Source organism: Opisthocomus hoazin, chromosome 1, assembly GCF_030867145.1.
Source record: "Opisthocomus hoazin isolate bOpiHoa1 chromosome 1, bOpiHoa1.hap1, whole genome shotgun sequence".
NCBI lineage: Eukaryota > Metazoa > Chordata > Aves > Opisthocomiformes > Opisthocomidae > Opisthocomus > Opisthocomus hoazin.
Genome location: NC_134414.1, coordinates 136,668,876 through 136,685,436, shown reverse-complemented (window position 1 = coordinate 136,685,436; position 16,561 = coordinate 136,668,876). Strand labels below are relative to the sequence as shown.

Sequence of the window (16,561 nt, the reverse complement as noted above, 5' to 3'; positions counted from 1 at the left end):
TTCTTCCAAGAGCAGATCTTGCTTGCTTGCTGTCCCGGAGGCGTGGAATCTCTTCTGAGATGCCGTTGTACAGAGTTTGTCACAGACTGGGCTGGATCTTTACTTGGACCTTGGGAAGCTTCTGTACTAAAAATGCATAATAAAGATTCAGGGAATATAAAAATACCCTTTTTTTTTGTTTGTTTCTCTTTCCATTTCCAACTTTGTCTTTAAATATGGATGTCTGGGGGTTTTTCCTCTTCTCGGAGAAAATAGAAAGCTCTCTGCATTTCTTGTTCTCAGGTCCTTTCCAGCTCGCGCTTTGGGAAGACCGAGTGGGCTAGGATAAAGGTTTGTGCTTTCATAGCTTCAAGGCATCTTCCTGCAAGGCAGCTTAAACTGGGTAGCAGAAGCATTCAAATAGAGAAGCTTATGCACTTTTTCTGTGAGCAAGCTAGCTGGAAGTTCTTTGTTTGGTCAGTGATGAGAGGTGCGAGGAGGTGATTCCCTCTCCTGAGGCGATGTTTTCACCCTGTGTTCTGCTGTGAGCTTGAAACCCATTTATTAAAAAAAGTCTGGCAAGAGGCAACAAAGCCCTGTGTTCCTCGGGGTGTGATTTTTGAACTTGTAGCCAAACTTCCCTCTACCGTCGAAAGGAGCGGTTTCGCAGCGGGTGCGAGCCGCTCTGCCCGTGAGCTGCCCTGGACGAAGGCGAGCGCCTCCCCTGCTGCTTTCTCTTTATGCTCCCTCTTCTTCCTTCTCTGTCCATATGCAGCCAAAAACTGAACTCTGCCCTCAAAATACTCCAGTTGATGGGGAGGAGAGGGTACATAGCTTTTCATTTTTTGTCTTCTCACAGGTATGAGTGAAAACATGGGAAAGCAGAATGCAGGGAGGGGAAAAGAGGTGCCTCCCTCTCTGCCCCATCCCGTCCCCCGCTGCTGACCACAGCCTCTGCGAGAGAGGCCCCTTTGCTGGCTGCTGATTTGCTTTTTGGAAAGTATTAATGCTTTCTTAGAGAAGCTGTAGTCTGTCCCCCATCGTTCCGCCCATAAAAAAAACCTGTGGGAGTCACTGTGGGTGACCAGGACGGAGGAGCGTGGCCAGGCAGGCTTCTTCTCCAGCACCCACCCTGCTGGGGGGAAGCTCAGTGGTCTCAGGGGAACCGGCTTGGGAAGGTTTCAGCAGCTTTGGCTGCTCTGAGGACAGGGCCTGGCTGGTGGGTGCTGGGGAGAGGGGAGACATGCGGCCGACGTGGCCTGGCGCCGTGCCGCAGCTCGTGCTGGACGGGGTCCAGAGATCACTCGCCCGTCCCCGCCACGCTTCGCCACGGTCAGCAGAGCGAGCGGCTGCCAGAGCTGGAGCTGCAGCAGGGCCTGGCGAGGCTTCTCCTTCATGGCCTCCACCACTGTCCAGCGTGGGAGGGCGATTTCCACCCCTCCGGACACGGGGTGCTTCCTCTGCCGGGACGGGGGGGATGTTGTCAAGCGCTCATTCATTGCAGAGACTGGCTCCAGAGAGCCCTAGGTGATGTACTCAGGGACACGGGGCACCACGACTGTGTGGTGGGTGCTTCTGCATCCGTCAGCTTAATTCTACTTGAGGACACAATTCTGTCAGGTCCTTGCTCATACTCAAGCAGTGTGTGGGCAGTGTTGTGTCATGGACCAACGGCGGTTGTTGGCAGAGGGGTGGGGATGGGCTTCCCTGGCAAGACTTGCAAGGCCCAGTTTTGCTTCCCACAGACTTCCTGTGTGGTACTGGAGAAGCTGCTGAAACCCAGGGCGCTGGAGACAGATATCTAAGGTTTGTGGGGAACAGGGGAGTTAGTCTCCTAAATGATGATGATAGGAGTCTGGGTGCAAGTACTTCAAGGTGGGTGTTTTGGTGGAACCCAAGGGTTCTGCTGGTCCTACATCAGTGCATGAGATTCTGAAAGGAGAGCTTTTCACCCCATGTCAGCATTTAGGTGATAATGCAGTGCAGTTGATGCCAGGAAGCAGCTATCTCCTACAGCGGTGGAGAAGGTGCATGCAGCTATCTTGGCTTTCAGACCTAGGGCTGTTCATTTAGCCACAAGGTGTTTGCACGGTAGGTATCAGGAGTCCCACATTTGTTGCCTTCGGCCTCTGTCCCATCCAGCAGCATTATGTGTTCCTAAGAGGTTGCTGAAAGCATTAGGATGTCTCAAGGAGGAGTGCCTGCATTCGCATCATTATTTCTGATAGGATTTAGCTGTTGAAAGCCAGGCACATCACGTACTGCTGGCTGCTGTCCCAGTATTAGTGCAGTCTGATCTCACTGCAGTTGCATGGTTTCTGACAGGGAAGGGGGAAGGGGGGAAATTATAATGTTTTGGCTTAGTTGAAGATAGAAAACTCCGGCAAGATGAAGAAATACAGTGCATGGAGCATGCAGGAGTAAGGCATGTGTCACATGGACTGTTGCTTAGTGCGTTTGCTTGGTGTGTTTGTTGACAGATGAGAAGGGGAAGAAACGACAAGATTTAATGGGTCATTGGTGTGACTGAAGGAACAGGGTCCCTATGGCAGGGGTGTGCTGACATCCTGGTGTTTTGGAGGATACGAGGCTCATGAAAGTCAATTGTGTTTTGGTATAACAAAGGACTTTGAGGATTAAACTTGGGCAGCTGAAGTGCTTTGGACCATGGACATCTGCTCCACCCTTTGGCTGAAATTGCCATCACGCAGCAGGGATGGCTGGACAGGTCACGAAGCGTGTCCTGAGTTGCTTATGGCACAGCATGCAGTGACAGCTGAACTTGGGTCAGCTTTACTGTGGTGGGTGAAAGCAGTCAGCTGCAACACGTCAGGAACTGCTCCACAACCAGGTTGGATGCCTTTGCTGTAGAGTGAGTATTCGTGCCTAGAGGGGAGAAGGAAGCAGCCACAAGCAGCGTGCCTTGTAGATGCTTGATTTTCATCTGCACGCTGGACTTGATGTTGCTGACTGTGACATTAAAGGCTTCTGGTATAAATGATCACTGCTGGGACTAGGCTGTGTTTGTGTACAGGTTTCAGAGTTCAGGGTACCAAGCACAAGGCATCATACTTGCGTGGGTAAGGGTTTTGTGGTTCACACGGTAAGGGAGAATCGGTGTCAAGGCCCCATGAGTGACAAGCTCTTACAGATCAGCGCAGATGTGGTAGGCACTCTAAGATACTTAGTCTCTCTTTGGTCAGGGCTGTTTTCTTCTGAGTTAGTATGCTGAAGTGATTCGGGTCTTACAAGTGCTAGAGCACTTACGATGCAAGGAGGTACGTACAGCCAGCAGCTGGATTTATGTAGGATGTGATAAAGATCTTAGGTGTTGTGATTCCACTAAATCTTTCATTTCAGGCTAAGGTTATTTACCTTATCTTGCTTTTGCCATAGGCTAAAGGAGTACACGTATACCATTACTTCAGCTCAGTGAGATAACTTTCTAGAGCTGCTGTCTTACCTGTGCATCTAACCTGAAACCTCTACACGTTGAAGGGGTCTGGGCATTTGGCAGGGAGAGTGGGACAAGCTTTGCAAGTTTTATCCAGGGAGGGCTGTTAGACCTGCAACAAGGAGCTTTTGGGGCTTCTTTGGGTAGTGGGGCCTTTGTGGTTGGTTTGTTTGTTTGTTTGTTTTTAATTTATTTCAAACTGACCTAACCCAAGTTATTGGGGAGCTGGAAAGTAAGGTTTGTTTGCTTTGAAAAACAAACCAAGAGATTTTACTCACTGAAGTGCGGTGTTGTGTTTCCGAGCCTTTACTTGCGTGATACTAGGACTTACAGTACTTGCAAAACGTCAAGGTGGCCTGCAGCACCCTGCATCTGTTTATTGTGGCTCAGTACATTGCTATAATGTCAGATGCTACTTCTAAAATCATGTGGGGTGAAATAGATCGTGCTATGGTCATTTCCTACAGCCTGCATGTTTGTACAGGTAGCATCTGGTATAGCTTTGTTCAGCAAGGCAAGTGTGACATCCAGGACGTGGGAATAATGTCTACACATACACACAATGATATGTACTTAAGCAATCTGTTCTCAGTATTCAAAAGGCTACCACTGATTTCCTGGTGTGCTTGAGTCAAAGCCAGCTCTAGGAATGCATATTAATAAATGCTTTGGGTGTGTGAATTTCCTGGGTTTTCGTAAATCTTTGAAAAAGAAAGCATGTTGTCCCTTCTGAGTTTCCTATCTTAATTTCTTTCAACACATGCCATTTTACCACTGAAATCTCCCCTCTGTGTAGGAAAAGAGCATCTAGTTACATTAGGAATTGTAAAAATAGACTGCTTATACATTCAGGTGATGTCATTCCTGGAGCCGAGCCCCTGGAGAAGGGAGAGCGGTGCAGGCCTTAGGGTCAGGAGAGCTCTTCGCTTCCTTATACCAGGTTCTAGCTGGAGGCCATGGGGGATGTGCCTGCTCTTACAGAGGGTTCTGGGCTAGCAGGGGCATGAGCAGTGGTGGTAAATCCTGCAGACCTGGCTGTATCTTCCCCTGGGGTGAGCAGTAGATAGCCAAACCAGCCTTTCCAACAGCAAAGACGTAGAAGAGAAGCGCTGCAGCAATTTCTGTAGAATAAACATCTTTCATATGTTCTTTAGCCCCTTTATTTGCCCATTTTCTTTCAAGTCTCTTCTAAGCCTTTCACAGCGAGGGAGACATTTTGTTCTGTTCTTGTCTGCTCTTTCCTCCTTGGATATACAGCTGGGAGTCTGCGATCTCACTGAAAACCGATGATCATCAGCAGTTCAGCCCAATACACTGGGCTGCGAACTGTAGTGGCTGAGGCACAAGCATGTATTTCTTTCTGCTGACTTTATTAGAGGAGCAATAAATTCTGGCTGGCCGACAAGGTGGCCAGCCAAGGCTGGCAGACAGCTGTGCAAGCTAATGTCTTAAACTGCTGCGGCTGGATTTGCCAGAGGCAGCCTTCTGAAAACCTTAATCTGCCTCAGTTTTATGTCTGTCAGAGTTCATTTTTTCCCCTCTGAAAGTAATGGCAAAAATCTGCTTGTCTTCACTGGGTGCTGCAGGAGAACCTGCCATCCCACAGGAGCAGGGACTCCCACCTCCCCAGTGCAGCCCTGGCTGCAGAAGAAGCTGGGGCTGTCCTGTGCTTAAATGAAACTGCAACAATAGTGTGATCTTCTTTTCAGTTACTTGCCACATTCATTAAATGGGAAATTTGCTCTGTCAAATACCAAAAATTGTTTATAATGCATTAAGCAAGGGAAATTTGCCAAATATTTTATGCTTGTTTAACTTAAAATAAGTCCAAACTCAGTGTGCTCCCGCTGTCTTTGGTTTGATTTTGACATAAAGCACGTAAAACACCAAGTTTCAGCCTGCCACAGATGTCTCTGTGGCATCTATACAGTTCCACAAGCAAATGGCATTGTAGACAGACATTAACTACGTCGTTGCTAGCAAAGGGAAAGCACGGCTGCTGCCCTCGCTTTGCGGAGCTGAGCGCCCCAGACCAGAGGGGATATTTTCAGGCAGTGTTAGGCTGGTGCTGTGGGCTGGGTTTCCAGCGAGGCTGAAGGCTTTTATTTTCCTTCTGTATCTCTAAGCAGTTCCAGCATCTATGAACATCAGGCTGTTTGGGAGGGGAAAACTATGCCCTGGCAGAAAAGCTGAGGTAGTTCTGGTGATTTTTTATTTTTTTTTTCTCTTCGAGGAAGGAGGTTAAAGGGAGGTGTGGATGCAAAAGGTAGACAGGAGAACGTCAGTCTCCTCTGAAAACAGATACACACAAAAAAATCCAATCATTAAATGAGCAAGCGAAAAAACCCCATGGAAGTAACCTGTCCCCAAGCCAACTGAGCTGGCTTTGGCAATTGGAGATCTGTGGTCTGTGCAGAGATCTTGGCTTCCACTGCTGTGATAAACTTTCAGGTTTCTGGGATGTTTCCTGAGGTCTGGCACAATCGCCTTCACTGCTCAGGGAGGAATGGCTGCTGCACAGGTACCATTTACTTCTGCATGAGCCACTGCCTTGTCATTTGTCTTGCTCCACTACCTTTGTTTTGCCTAGAATGCCCCCCATCCCGTGTTCCCAAGCTCCAGGGCATAAATCCACTGAGCTGCAGCTCCAGCTGCCTTGAAAAACTCATTTCTGTTGGGAAGTGTGTGCTGCTTGGGTGGCTGCTGCTGGTGTGATCAGGGCAAATGGCACTTGGAGGCAGTGCCTTGTGTTGGCAAGACCCGTCTGCCCAGGACCGTGGCCCCTCGAGGAGTGAGTGCCATAGCGAGGTGCCGTGCTGCCGTTGTTTCGGGGAGGAAGAAACCTGGGACCAGTGTTGCTGAGCTCTGGCTGCCGTTGGTTTGGCATTCCGCAACGTGGTTTGCCTCTGTGGTCCAGAGCACTTGTAGTTACATCTTGCTGTCTGCTGCATCATCTGTCTCAGCCTATTAGGGCATGTGCTGGTTAATTACTTAAGGTGCCACCAAACCTCTGTAACATAGGCTGTTACTACATCTCTCTTATTGCAGACAAAAACAAGCAAATGAAGCCATCACCTCGGGTGGTCTTCATGCTCTGTCTGGAGATATGGCAGCAACCACCGACTAGATAATGCTAGGAGCACAGGGCTATGCTTCTCTTTCAAGAAAATACGAAAAAAATCCCCAAACAGTGGAAGGTCAGAGATGATGAGGCGTGAGCCACCTGCATGCTTGGCTCTTGGATCCACAGTGCTTGCTTACTGAGTGACTGAGGGTTTGTGGTTTCATCAGTGGAGCAGCAGTAGCTCAGCCACCTTCACAGGCAAAGGGCCTGCAGTACCTGCGCACCTTGTTTGTGCTGGTGCACAGTCAGGCTCTGAGCTGGATCCCATCACGCAGCTGGCTTGATGAGGGCACACAGAACATACACTGGGACCTGCTGCCACAGGATCCGGGTCCCACATCGGGCTCTAGCTCCAGGGGAGGGTCATGTCCTACCTGCCCTGCCACCGTCTCTCTCATCTCAGTTATGTCCTGAGCCCGACTCTTCTATACAAAACGTCTGCTGATTCAGTTCTCCATGCTTGTACTATTTGTCCTAAACTACTGTTTCCTTCTGGCATCAGCCCTGCTGGCTGTGATGTCTGATGACCTGCAAGGGAGGTGTAGTCCCCTGCCTTTCGTTTCATCGCTCCATGCTGTACCCCAAGCAGCAGCTGCCTGTGAAATCCTGCAGTCCCAGAAGAGAGCTTGTTTGGTCATTGTGTTCAGCTAGTGTTTGGGCAGCGTGATCAGGATCTGTGAGCTGTAAGGGAAGGATTGTTTTTAGCAGGGACTGAAGTTTCAGAAGTAGAGTCATCAGATGCTAGGAGGGTCACTGACTGCCTGCAAACCGGTGATTTCCAGACACACACACACGTGCTCGCTGCAGCCTCTGAGAGATGCAGATAGCTCCCCACGAGCAAGAGGCACCAGCGTGACTCTCCCACCAAACTCAGAATCTTGCAGAGGTGCTGAGGATTCTTCTGCCTTCTGAGCACAACAACTTTAACAATTCCTCGAACACAGAGAAAACAACTTACTTAATCTTGTTCTCCGAAACCACTGACCTTTTTCTGTTGACACTTGAAAAAGGAAAAGTCAGCCTGAGGCAAATACCTGGCAAGGAAAATTTCAACCTGAGCAGTTTAGTGCTGGCAAAGTTCTCAGCAATGGAAAAGGTGGTTTCATAAGGGGAAGCGTCACGCTGCTTTTAAGCATTGGGGTGTTACCTGTTCTACCCATAACGCTGGGTGAAACCTTGACTTCTGTGAATCAGCCGGCTCGATTGCTCTCTGCTCCTTCCACTGAGGGCCTTCAGAGGAGGCCAGGCCGTGAAACACAAACCCAAGCGAAACTGGAGGTAGATCTGAGCTCCTGTTTCAGAGTCTTGGTCTTTTCCAGCCACAAGGATGTCATGCAAAGACCAGATGCGTGGAAAGCCGTGCCTTTGTCTTGGCCGTTACTAGATTTCCCATCGTGGTGCTTGACTCCTTGCCCGTTGTGGTTGAGATTCTGCCATGGCTTTGGCGATGTCTGCATTAATAAATGAAACATGCACAGGGCTGCTTGCTGACTGTGAGACAGAACAGCCCACATCTACACTGCTGAACTGTCTTAATCTCCTGATTAGGGTGGCTGCCTGTGAATTACCTCTTGGTTACTGATGGTCTGTGCTGACCCCTAAACCGCGTCTGAGAACTTGCAGACCACACCGGTAGCCCTGCTCACGCTTCGACAGCACAGGCTTCTGAGCTCAGGTGCCTGGGGTTTTCCTGGTAGTGCCTGGCCCTCCTGAACTTTCCAGGGTGAGTGCAGGCTCTGTGCCCATCCCAGAACCACCCAGTTCCATTGATTTTTCCCTTTCTGGGTGGTGTTCAGGAGGGGGTTGCTCTCAGTCAGCCATTTGTGGCTTCTCCTGCTGCCTGGGGCTGTGGCTGTCACCAGCTGAACTTCAAGCAGCTTCACTGGGATTAGCCTAGACACAGAGGATTACTGAAATATCTGTGATATCTGTTATGAATTCACTCCATTTAGTAGTCCAAACTCTTTCTCCTTACTCCTGGATTAGTAGTCTTAGCTGTTGCTAATGAGTTTGTTAGAAACACCAGGGTGGAGGTGATCTGATGATGAATTGACATAGTCTGATGCATGCCATGGAGTCTTCAGGTGGTTACAGTTTCTAGTTAGTGGTGACACTACCGCAAGTAACATAGAGGCAAAAGCTTGTGTAACTTTGTTATCCGGCATGCAGGTTGTGTCCCTGCTACAAAATCTCTGCCCTATGTCTGAGAGATGGAGGTCTGTGCAGTAAAATACCTCTCCCGTGGAAGGTCTTCTTGTCCTGCTATCTCTCTATGTAAAATTCCTTCACCGAGAGCTTCAAGGACAATGCTGCATTGCTTGGACATTTTAATACTGTGGAATTTGTCTTGGGAAAGAATATAATTGTGGTTTTTTCATAACAAAGCCATTGTACTGTCAAAAGCTCAACTTTCTGTTGCATTAGCCAACAGCCGGCAGAGATTGCTGGGAAAAGAAAGTGCTTAGCTTAACGTAAATTTTTTACTAGCAAGAAAAAATGGAATGAAAACAGAATGAATTTGTAATGAAATGGATTTATTTCTGGGCTTTCCTATTGTGCTGTTGTTTGCTTTCTTTGAGGGCGTTTAAAGCTGATTAGCAGCCCTGGAGACAGCAGTCCATTATTTACCCAAAGAGCAGCCAAGAGTGGAGAGACAACAATGCAGCCTCCCTCCCTCCCTTTCTCTCTACTCCATCCTCTGCATCCCTCCTGCATTCCCAAAGCGAGCCTCGAGTTTGTCCTGAAGGGATCGCTATTCATCGGGGAGAGGACAACTAAGTCTGTGTGGTCTTCTGCTGGAGATGCCAGCAGGGGCAGAGGCTTTGGTGGAGGCCTCTGACTCCTCAGGGTCGGGTCCCCATGCTGGGGAGCAGCGTAGGACGCCTTCCCGGGCTGGGGAGGCAAAGGGCTGGTGCTGGTGTCTGAACCCGTCTGCACTTAACCAGCCTTTTTGGAAGCAGGGTCACGAGGGCTGTTCGAGGAACGAGGAGGAGGATGAACGTGTGGTCCCACCGAAGAGATTTTGCGAAAGGCTGCACAAAAAGGAGTGTTTCTTTCCGTGGGAGCTAAAGCTGGGGGAACAAAGTGGGAGAGCCAGATGTGAGCCAGTCTGTGGCAGCATCCCTACCCTCCTCCTCCTCTCAAGGGAATTGTTCCAGAGCCCTCCATGCGCTCCATCTGTGGGGGCGTGGGTGCTTAGCTATGTGAAGAGATCCCAGGCCTCTGCAGCCTGTAGTATGGTGGTTTTAATTGCAGGATACGTAGTTGTGGCTTATTAGAGAGGCTTTACAATGTGAGGAAAATGCTGCCTTTTTTTCTTTCAGCTGCCCGTTGAGATAACAGCATGGCTAATAATGGCTATCAGCTCCAAAACAGTGGGGGACTTGCTTCTGGAAGGGGCTGCTCCCTCTCTGAAACACAGCTAAAGCTGCCTCATGTTAGGAGCAGTCGTTCTGTTCGTTCCTAGGCTAATGCAATCAAGAGCAAGTCCCTTCTGCTTTCTTTCTCCAGCCCTAATCTTGCGTGTCACGTCTTGTGTGGAGGATTCTTTTTCACTGGAAGGAACGTGAATTTGGCGGTCATGACTTATTGTCCTGATTATAATCTTGGCTAAGCTTGCACTGTAGCAAAAATACTGAATTGGGTTTTGCAACTTTACTTTGCCCTCTTCTGGCCATAAAATGGTGTTAAACTGCATATTTTCACCCCTGATTTGGCCTGTCCCCTAGATTTCCACTGCAATGGAAGGTTTTTGGATCCCGTGCTACTTTAAAAGCGTTGTTGATAGCAATCAAAGCAGAGATTACTTTTAGGAAAGAGCATTATTTATGAAGACAGACATCTGTTATTGCTATCTATTTTCCTCCCTTATGCAGGGCATTCCATTATGAGGGAATGAAAAGCCAGGGAGGCAAGTGTGCTGTTTAAGTTAAAGTATAGAATTCATATGCTTTGAGTTAGTTAAAGTATAGAATTTATTCATATGCCAATATGAATAAGTAGGTGTGAATTGGCCAGGAGTACAGTCAGCCTTGACATTAGGGGAAGGCTCATAGCTGTAAGAGGGTTTTGAGACCAGGCTTTCGGTGGCTCTGAGACAGGCGAAAAAATAACATCCTTTCATGAGTATGACGTAAATGGATTTGTATGCGGAGGGGGCACTGGTAGCGTGGAGATGGACTTGGTGATTCGAGACGTGCCTCCCAGCCCTGTGTGCTTCCCACGTGTGTGATCCCATTGGGAGCTTTGCAGGGAGTCTGTCACTCAAAGGTAGGCACTTGGGATGGAGGGTGTTGCTGGAGGGCAGTAGGACCAGTGCCTTGGGAAAGGGGGCAAGGAGAGTAATCTGGACAGACAGGGAGTGGGGAGCCAGAGCTTGGCCGGGAGGCAGGACACGATGAGACCTGTCTCTGTGGCTGGTGTTTCACCAGTGAGTCCTGCCGCTTGTGAAGATCTTTTCTCAGTCCCCAGGGAGACTTCTGACCAACAAACAAGACTAAAGCTTCTATTTCTGACCTCTCTGAGAGAATGGCAGGCATGATGTCTGAGTGATAGTTGCTTTAAAAAAAAAAAGAAAGGGGAGATCCAGTTTGTTTCCTTTTGACCAAAAGACCCAAAACCCAAATTCTTACTCCAAAGCGTTGACAGGATTCAAAGACCATAACTGAGCAAACGCCCTTGAGAAAACTGAAGGCTCTGCCAGTACTAAAGTTACAGGAGTAAAAATCAATCAAGAGCGGGAGGGGGAAAGCAGTCTCCAGCTTGACAACATAGAGCAAGGAGAGCTGCCGGCAGCTGGAGGAAGTTCAGCACTAACGAACAGAAGGTCCAGCACTCAGGAGAGAAATTAAACAGTGGACAGCAGGAAGGGTCGTGTAGCAGAGAGACGCACCAGAGGACTGAGTTTATTACCAGGACCATCTTGCTGGACACACCATGCTGCAGCTGTGGTCTGAAGGGGACGCAGCACATTTCCCCTCTGGGCTGGTGCCTTTGCCCCTGCTTGGGGCTCCCTCGTCCAGGGCAGGGCCATGGGTGGGAAGGATGGTGCCACGGGACCCGAGGCTCAGCAGTGGTGGGGTGCAGGGACAGAGCTGTGCCAGCCACAGCTCCTGCAGCAGCCACGAGTTCTCATGGTGATCTGGAGGGTGACACAAAGCCACGTTTTCTTACTCCATGATTCCTGTGAGGCCGCATGGAAGGGGGCCATTTGGCTGTCTGTGTGGTGTGAAGCAAGAATGATAATTGTCTTAGGGAGGCGTAGGGGAAAGGAGCCATCAAAAGAGGATACCCAGAAGAGCCACTTCTTTACTCTGCCTTCCTTTACTTGGCTGTAATCTGTCTTGTGTGCATATGGTAGAGGTGTGGTTTATACACTTACAGAGAAAGTGCATGCCATTAATCCAGCCCGCCTCTGAGTCAGGACAGTGGAGGGAAATAGGGGAGTACTTGCCTCAAGCCATGTGATACACAAACCGCAAGGACCTTGCTTTTCAGAGCACGCACAGCAGGAGCAGGCCAGCCCCAGCAACAGGGACTCCCTTGCCCAAAGAAATGGGCATAGTGGCCAGCTAAGGAACTCCTATGGTTTTCTGAGCGCTTGCCGCTCCAAGTCTGTTGGTGTGCCTCTGGTTTGCTGGCATGAAGCAATGAGGGCATCAAGATCCCCCCAAGACTTGAGGAGTTTTACCTCTCATTTCAATGAGGCTGAGATTTTTCACTTTGGATCCAGCTGGTTTGGTGGTTTCTCTTCTACACTCTGGTGGTTGGGTTTTTTTTTAGCAGGGAGGTGTTTATAATTCCTTGTCTTGGTGTGTGAGGGAGTGAGGGCTGCAGCCACCAGCCAGGCTCTGTGCTTATCTCTGCCAGCAGCTTGTGCTACAGGCTGCTGTGATCCTCGAGAGCTGCCTTCAGCTCTGCTGAGCTGTGCCAGCTTCGCTCTGTCAAAGGTAAGGGGTGGGTTTGGAGGGGCGTAGGGGGGCCCCTTTTCTTGCTGGTTGTGAGGGTTGAAGCTGAGCTCTTGCACCGTTGCCAGAAGTTAAGTGGGAACCACTGGTGGGGACAGCATGTTGGGCTGAAATCCTGCCAGACCACTGGCAGACTCTCCCTTTAACACCACGATGGGACCAAGCTGCGTGCCAAGACCACAAGCAAGCTTCCTTCCAGGGTTTGGGTTTTGGAATCTGGTTTGGCTTGTGCTGGAGCTGGGCAGGGGAGATGGGGTGCATGCAGATGACCACATTGCAGCCCCCCAAGCTCTTGCTGGTCTCTCTGGTGTTGCACAGATCCTGAAGTTTCTTCCCAAGACCTCAGGTGCTCTTTGGGTTTCCTTCCTGTAGCACACGTCATCCAGAGTTGGGCAGTGATGCTTCATGTGCTCGGACTGTGATGTGCCCTGGGAGCTGTGGGGACAAAAGAGATGAGAAACGCATGTTGTTATTAACTGGGTTTGTGTGCTGATAGCATCATGCCCTCTACATTGTGCACTGTGTCTCCTTAAGACCATCATAGCCCTTAGGGCAAGCAGGGGAGCTGCCCTGTTCTCTGCTGGGCTGGTTGAGGAGCTTGTGGGGTCACTGCTGGCCCCAAAGCAGAGTGGTTTGTGCTGGGACCTTGGAGCATAACTGACGAGCATGAGTTTGCCAGCCAGCAGAGTGGCAGCCCTCTCTCCAGGCTGGGAGGCAGCTCCTCCTTCCCGGCAGTGCGCCCGCAGCTGCTTCGAGGAAAGCCTGCAAGCCAGGAATGCGTAAGGATGTGGCGTCTGTGCATACTGATGGCCTTTCATCTCCGAAACGTGTCCTGGCCAGGCCACAGGGCAGAAAGCAAAACATCCTGGGAAGAACTGAAGAACTATTAGAGAATAGTTCGTGCTTTTGGAGGTGGTTTAAGCAGTGATCCCTCTTCTAGGAACGCAAGCTGCAGGAGGCATGGAGAGCCTCAGGGTCACTAGCAGGGCTTGGAGCCCTCTGCTTCTAGCCCAGGGCAGTACCGAAGTCCATAGAAAGCCCCTAACGCCTCATCGCTGCCTCCAGAGCAGTGGGAAAAGAGAGACAGGCAAGTGCTTGGGTTGTTATCATTGCATCTGGCTGGTACTGGCTGCCTGGCCTTACTGGTCTGGGCCCAGACAGGCTGACGAAGTTCACAAGCCTTGTTTAAGGTGACTGCAGTGACACACTTGGGTCCTTTACCTCTGTGCAAGTTGGGTCACCTCTGGGTGCCTGTATAGGCAACCACAGCAATTCTCTTGAAATCGAGAGCTGGGAAGAGGATCCAGGCTCCCCAGCCACAGGCAGTGTCGCGTTGTCTCTGTGTGAGTCCTGGGTGCTCTCTCCGTACCACTCCATAGCGCAGGTATCAGCCTCCCATCTGAGCTTCTGCATGCAAAGCTCTGGACATCCATCAGCTCGCCAGCTGGGTTTGGCTGGTGCCAGCAGGCGGAATGATATTCTCCTCTGCTGAGAGCTGTGCATCTCAGCAGGGAGCAGGCACGGGCTCCTCAGAGTCTGAGGGATGGGAAGTGATGGGACGGGACTGAGCGTTTGAGGGGCCCAGAGCAGAGCAGGGATGGAGAAGGGTGTTTGCAGGCCCGGTACAATTCGGATTGGGGGCTGCCTTGTTAAAGCACTGCTGTTTGCTTTGCTGGAGTGACTCAGAAGAGAGGATGCTTTCCCTGAAACAACATCTATCTAGGTTATCATAACCACCAAATGGGGCTGCGGCTTTATTTTTCTGTTTGTTTGTTTTTTAAAGTCAAGCCATGGGAGTCAGCGTCAACAGTCATCCCAACCAGACAGAAAAAAATTCCATGATTGCAGAGAGAGGGGGAGAGAGATGTCTGCAAACAGTTCTTCGTTATTTCCAGACATGGTCACGAAAAGCCAGATGGAAGAAGATGAAAGAATGAGAAGAACAGGTTGCTTTAGACACCAAATAACAATGTCTTAGGAATAAAGCCATGGGAATAACTTTTTTTTATTTTAATTTGCTAGCTGAATCAGAGAGTCAAACCAAGAATTTCATTTCAGGTCAGCTGAAATTCATTTTTTATTCTCAACAGAAAAAAAGAAGTGATCAAACAAAAGGTGGTAGGCTTATCAAAACATCTTTTGTTTTGCTGTCTTTAACCTTTAGGTTTACATACAACACTTCATTAAATATATTTTTAAAAAAGGGGGAAAATAGTTCATTTCGTCTTAGAAATAATTTTGTAATCAAAGCCGTTCCCCGCACTAGGCACAAATTTCCACATAGTTTTGGTCAACCTCAGATTGCATTCTTCAATGAATTAGCTGGCTGTCTGAAAAATGTTACCCAGCCTTATTTAGGAATTATAGGAAATCAGTAATCACTTCTCTTGCTTCTTAATCCCAGAATTGCCTGCAGGCTGCAAATGCTGTCGAGTCTGTGCTGTCAGCCTGGCACAGAGGCCGCGGGGTGACAAGGGGAGCTCTGCTCTGGGAGAAGTGGGGGTGACTGAGTCTGCTTCCCTGAGGCTGCACGCACGGGGATGGGCCGTGCCGCTGCTAATGGGCACAGCAGAGGTTGTTCACTACTCGATTACGTTTACCCTTCATTTTATGTACTGCCCGCTGCTGTGAGAGGGGATGTGGTTGTAACAGGTATATCGTGAGAGCAACAGATTGTAAGCTAACAGGTAGGGGAGGTGTCGGGGAAATACCATCCGTCTTCCTCCCTGAGAGCCCACACAGCGTAGTCTATCTCCTGTTCCCCTTCTGTTTAGAATCATTGAATCATTCAGGTTGGAAGAGACCTCTAAGATCACCAAGTCCAACCGTCGACCCAGCGCCACCTTGCCTACTAAACCATGTCCCGTGCTGAGTTAATTCAGGAATGAGATGGGGGGCCCACGAGGACACACCAGTGTAAGCACAAGCAGCTTGCCTAAAAACCTCAGTGTTTGGCCAAGCGTCTTGAGCGAGAGCAGGTTCAGTGTGAGCTGCAGGGAACGATGCAGGGGCCAGGAGGCTGTGGGTGGCTGTGGTGCCGATGGCCCAGGGCAGTACCCATCCTTGGGGTGTCCGTGGGAAGGCTGGCAGCCCTCGGACTTTGGAATTTTCTTCTTTCTTTCCAGTTGTGGCAGTTACCATAGTGACTGGATTTTACAGCGTATTTCACAGCGATGCTACCAGTTTTCCCATGGCCTTCTTGCCTTATCGGAGCTTCCTCTTGGCTGTCTCGGTAAAGAGGTCAGCCATTAAGCACAAGTCAGAGACACTTCCAGCGCTTTCCCTACCGCAGAGAGCAGCCTCTTTGGGGTAGGTGTGAAATGGTGTTAGCTCTGCACAGGAACGGTTTCCGGTGCTGGTGACAGGGCTCAGGCTTTCTAGGGGATAACGGGGCGGCAGGAGTTGAAAAGAAGTAGCTGGTCATAACTCAGAGTTCACAGTTCGCCTTGCACTGGGTCCCCGATGACCCAGCACCGCTACACTGTGGTTCTGGTGTGGGGCTGTGGAGTGACTGCCCTTGCAGTTTAATGGGATTGGCTGATGTCATGTTTCTGAGGGCAGAGAAAAACTCATGCACATTTCTCCCTGTAGTTTGTATGCTTGTGCAGCCCTCCCCATATTCCTCTTGCAGCAAGGATTTTCACTTAGCTTTTACAGCAGTGTTTTTTCCCTCTCCTCTTTCCAATACAAATGAGTAGGCGCACGCTCTCTTCTGCCAGTTGTCAGGTCTTCAGCAGAAAAAGCTGCGGTTACAAAAACCTGGAGAGCTTTCTTTGCATCTGCCCACCTCCTGAAATCCTGCTTCGCATTTTGAAGGTTGTAATGTGACAAAGCTTTGTCAGACTTGCTTTCAGCTCCCTCTGGCTATAGGGACACGGTTTAACGTTTGATGGAGCTGTGCCTTTTTGGCAGGGGTGCCACTGATAAGCAGAGTCCGGGTTAGTTCCCAAACTTTTCCCCCCTTGCAGGTTTGTTTTCCCCTGCTTCTGTTTTCAGATTTTCCCATAAGTCTGTTAATCATTCCTAACTGCATGGTTT

The 16,561-nt window shown here is 49.7% G+C and overlaps 1 protein-coding gene across 1 annotated transcript in view; it reads left to right on the top strand.

The window, feature by feature from the left end:
- Nucleotides 1-16,561, top strand: part of FSTL1 (follistatin like 1) — a 56,522-nt gene that overhangs the window by 12,912 nt on the left and 27,049 nt on the right. The gene's annotated exons all lie outside the window — the stretch shown is intronic.